Source organism: Entelurus aequoreus, linkage group LG01 (assembly GCF_033978785.1).
Source record: "Entelurus aequoreus isolate RoL-2023_Sb linkage group LG01, RoL_Eaeq_v1.1, whole genome shotgun sequence".
NCBI lineage: Eukaryota > Metazoa > Chordata > Actinopteri > Syngnathiformes > Syngnathidae > Entelurus > Entelurus aequoreus.
In genome coordinates, this window is record NC_084731.1 from 51,684,587 (window position 1) to 51,689,840 (window position 5,254).

The following is a 5,254-nucleotide window of genomic DNA, read 5'->3' on the forward strand; positions in this document are numbered from 1 at the left end:
GAGGGGGCCCCAAGTTTTATGAAAAGATGACACAGATCCTTTCTGCGAGAACCGAAGCTTCTCTAATTGTAGACACAGCAAGACATCTTGTATCCAACTGTTATGGCTCGGCGGAGACGCAAGCTTCCATTTAAAAATAATTGTACGCCTAGCCAGCAGAGTCGTTAACGCAATGAAATGGCGAGCGGTTGCGGGTACAACGTCCACCTGCGGAGCACCAAAAAGAGCAGTGAGCGGGCTGGGTGTTATTGTCCTTTTGAGAGCCTGCCCGAGAGTGTCAAATATAGCAGACAGAAAAACTTGAGAGTTTTGGGCACGTCCAGAACATATGCAAATGGTCAGCTGGGGATTGTCTACAGCGGTTACAAGCGTCACTATGGTTGGGGTGTATTTTAGCCAGTACCTTACAATGCCTAGCACATATAGACGATGAATGTACCAGCCTCACCGCATCTCTCCACCGCCCGTCAGGTATGGGTGCCCCAAGGTCATGCTCCCAGGATTCCCTGGCAAGTGCAATGCTAAGTGGATTCAGAAGGCCGATTTCATTATATATGACAGATATCAAACATCTCTGGTTTCTCTGCTTGAGTCAAAAGAGAGAAACCGATCGATTTCTGCTTCCGGGGGGTGGTTGAGAAAATGAGGAAATCGTTTTTTAATAAAATGCCTTGTTTGGAGGTATCGAAATAAATGAGTATTAGGCAGATTGTATCTTGTTGACAGAGAGGCGAAGGAAGAAAACACTCCATCGTGATACAGGTCATTGAGAATTTTAAGGCCGTTAGTCGACCAAGCGCCAAACACGGAATCAGAGCAGGCAGGGGGAACGGCAGGATTGTTCAAAATCGGAGCACCACTGGAAGTCCTGTGTAAGCCGTGATGTTTCCTAAATTGAGTCACAATTTTAATGGTATTTTTAACAACTGGGTTTAGAGAGGTCTCCAATAAACATAAGGGTAGCTGTGAGCAAATCACCGCGTGCAAGGAACCATTAGACAATGCCACCTCTATGTGAGCCCAAGGTGGACAGGCGGCTGGGGAGTCGCAGCGGACCCAGTACAGAAGTTTATTAATATTGCAGGCTCAGAAATAATTTCTAAAGTTCGGAAGTGCTAGACCACCTTCCGCCCTAGAGAGCTGTAGAATGGCTTTCCTAAGGCGGGCTGGCCTGTTTTGCCAAATGAAAGCAAGAAGTTGTTAATCAAAGCCAACAAAAAATGATTTGTTGAGACATATAGGGATGTGCTGGAAGATATATAAACATCCATCCATCATCCATTTCCTTCGGAAGTCAAATCATTTTTATGAGGTTAATGCGGCCAACCAGGGATAAGGAAAGGGCAGCCCACCTGGACAAGTCCGAATTACATTTGTCCAACAGTGCCTGAAAGTTCTTATGGAACCGCTCTGTGAGAGAATTCGAGACAAACACACCCAAATATTTAAATCCGTCCTCTGCGATCTTAAAGCGGAATTGTGAGCACGGGAGTGACCTTGCCAAATTCTTCACAAAAAATAGTTCGCTTTTCTCAATATTCAGTTTGTACCCTGACAAACGACCGAACTGATCTAGAATCCACAGTGTATGGGGAAGCGAGGACGAGGGGTCCGAAACGAACAACAGAAAATCATCGGCATATAGGGAGAGTTTTTGGACCTGACCGAAACGAGTGTGTAGAGGTTGCCCTCTAGTGGGTTCTTCGGACCACCACAAACTGCCACTAGAGCCCGGATTTCAGGGTACAACACTGTTTTATTTGCATAAATTGATGGGCTTTTGCTTTCCAGCAAAATGTATTTTCCTCAGTCTCTCTGGCTCCCACTCCAACTCCAACTTCCACCACGTGTCTCATTCCGGCTGCTGCTAATAAAGGCGACAGGTGTTTAGATAACAAGGCAAACATGGGCCATCTACTCACCTGTCGCTGTCTTCGAGGCCGGTCCTTGCACACCCCGTCCCGAGGCAGGCCCGCAGGCCACGCCCCCTCCACATACCTCCACCGCCAGACTCAGGCCGGGAAGCCGTCCGGGCGCGAAGGTGGCGGGCGCACCGAACAAGCCAAACGGAAGTGTCACGAATTGGTACAATCCTTCCAGAGTGGAAAATGCCATTTTTTCCTTGGACTCTGGCGACAAGGGAATCAGCCAGTAGCCCTTGGTCAAATCCAGTGTCGTGAAAAAACGAGCAGTGCCTAGCCGATTCAGGAGCTCGTCGACCCGGAGCATCGAGTAGGCGTCAAAAAGTGACACTTCATTGGGGATGGCCGCTGGATTGACCAGCTGGCAGTACGGGCAGCGGTGCACCTCTGCCCGGATGCCTGGCCAATAGAAACGGACCATTACACGGTGGAGTGTCTTATCAAATGTGTCCGGCCATGGGGTGAAAGTGCGCCACCTGGAAAACCATTTCCCGACGGCATTTCGGCACCGAAAACTGAGTGATCTCCTCTCCTGATTGAGTGTCACGACTCACTCTGTATAATCTATCTCTAATTACCGCAAAGTGAGGGAATACCCGCGCTGTTCCCGCGCGCACCACCTGACCATCAATGGAAATTACTTGGTCCCAGGCCGAGTGCAGAATGTCATACCGAGACTGCTTGAGGGGGAAATCCTCCGTGGGGGGCCAGTGGGGGGCTTCCCACGATGCCCCCGCCGGTTCCCCCTCGGCAGTGTCGGATGAACCCGCGTCGCCGCTGAGAACAGCGCAGATACTCCCCTTTCCCACTGGTCATGAACGCACCCCTACACACTGCGTCACTAAATTGTTAAACCCCACCCAATTGGTACCCAGGATTTAGGTGGTGAGTAAGGTGCGCACTTACAGCAACCTTGACACTATGCTTTTGTTCGCCATATTGAATTTCCACCGGCACCACAGGGTATTCGTGCACATCCCCATGAACACATCTAATTTTCACCCGTGCTGCCTGCCTCAAAGCCCCGGGTCGAACCAGGTTCTGGTGGATCATGGACTGCTCGCAGCCCGAATCCACTATCGCCCGGTGTGTACTCCCTTGTATCCTTACCGGAATACCGTACGTCTCACCTGGGCCGGGGGAGGGCGCCGGGGGGCCGGCAACCCGGATCACCTGCCTCACCTCCACACGTGGAGGTCCCTGACGCACGTGACCGGGCTGCCCACGCCTCCAGCAGGCCCGCCCAGGCGTTTGAGTGGCCGTCTGCGCGGGAAGCACTGTATCCGCAGCAGCCGGGACCTGCTAGGAAGCACAAGAAAAAGAGTCAGTTGAGCGGCGCAGCCTCCTCTCGCTGCGCGCTCTGCCTGCGCGGTGCCGGTGCTGGGCACTCGGCTGCCTCCATGGTCCTTTCCCTTCGTGCCTAGCGGTGCACCGCCAGATGGTCCTCTGCAAACGTCACTGCTGCTGCCAGGTCTTGGGGCCGATGGTAGCGGACCAAGGCCGCCGTCCGCGCTGGGATCGCCTCCAGGAACTGCTCCATGACCAGCCGCTCCATCACCTGCTTGTCGCCCTTGCCCGGCTGCAGCCAGCAGCTCCCGGTGTAAGCATCAAATGTGTCTGGGTGGGGCAAGCCCAGTTATTTGTCATGCAGTATATATATAGGTATATATAGTCTATTTAAAGCTTTGGCTTCTTTAAAAAGTTTACATTTTATCTTGAAAGTGCTGGAAAAAAGCTAGAATTTTGCTCCTAAAAAGCTGTATGTTAGTTAATAGCACTGTTTCAATTAAATTAAAATTCAGTTGAATTTATTTAAAGAAAACTGCTCTCACTTTATAACTAATGGTAAGCACAAAGTTTACATTATAACTCAAATGATAGGTTTGAATTCCAAATTTAGTGTCTGTAACTGGGTTTCCATTACAAATTTTTTGCAAAATAAAAGCAGCATTTTTAAATAATGACAGTCTAATTGCGCATGAAATCTTATCCCGCAAGAATTCGGCATAGGAAGATGGACTCTCCAAAAATCACTCCGTATTCCTACGGTGTTATAACACAAAATGGCTTCAAACACTCACAAAATGCTACAAAAACCCATAAAATGACTTATAAAACACACAGAATACTACAAAAACCCATAAAATGACTTAAAAAAACACACAGGATACAACAAAACCCCTAAAAAGACTTAAAACACACATACAATACCCCCAAAACCCACAAAATACTCAAAAAAACACACAAAATGACTTAAAAAACACACTGAATACTACAAAAACCCATAAAAAGACTTAAAACTCACATAAAATACCCCCAAAACACTACAAAAACACACAACATACTCACAAAACTCAGAAAATGACTTAAAACGCAAATAAAATACCCCAAATACACACAACATGACTTAAAAAACCCACAACATGACTTAAAAACACAATATACTCAGAAAATGACTTGAAACACATAAAATACCCCACAAAACACACATAACACTACAAAAACCCATGAAATGACTTAAAATACACACATAATACTCCAAAACACACAAAATTACTTAAAAAACACACAGAATGCTACAAAAACCCATACAAAGACTTAAAACACACATAAAAAAAAACCAAAATACTCCAAAAACACACAAAAGTACTTAAAAACACGTATTAGTACAAAAGCCATAAATAGATTTAAAATACCCCCAAAACACACAAAACACTCCAAAAACCAATAAAATGACTTAAAACACACATAATACTACACAAACCCATAAAATGACTTAAAAAACACATAAAACACTCAGAAAATGACTTAAAACACACACACAAAATGACTTAAAAACAAAAATAAATCTACAAAAATACACAAGATACTTTGAAAACACAAAAAATTACTTAAAAAACACAAAATAACTTAAACACATGTAATTACGATGCGCTGGCTGCAGCGGGGAGAGGGCGACGACCACGTGATGGAGCGGCTGGTCATGGAGCAGTTCCTGGAGGCGATCCCAGCGCGGACGGCGACCTGGGTCCGCTACATCCCGGAGCTGTTGCCCCAACACGAACGGTCGATCCTCCGCGCCCAGACTCAGCGCCCGGAGCCGGCGACGGTGGTCCTCGCTGGTGCTGCCGGTTCGGTCGAGCACCGCCCGTCTCAGGACCGGGAAGCGCACGAGGGATGCTTCCGGTAGGCTGAGTGCCGGTATGCTGAGTGCCGCCCGCTGCGCTTCTCCCGCCAGCAATGGTAGCAGGCGTACTCCCCACTCCTCCTCCGACCACGCGCATGCCTCCGCCGTGGCCACAAAAATGTCTATGAAGGCATGGGCGTCCTCT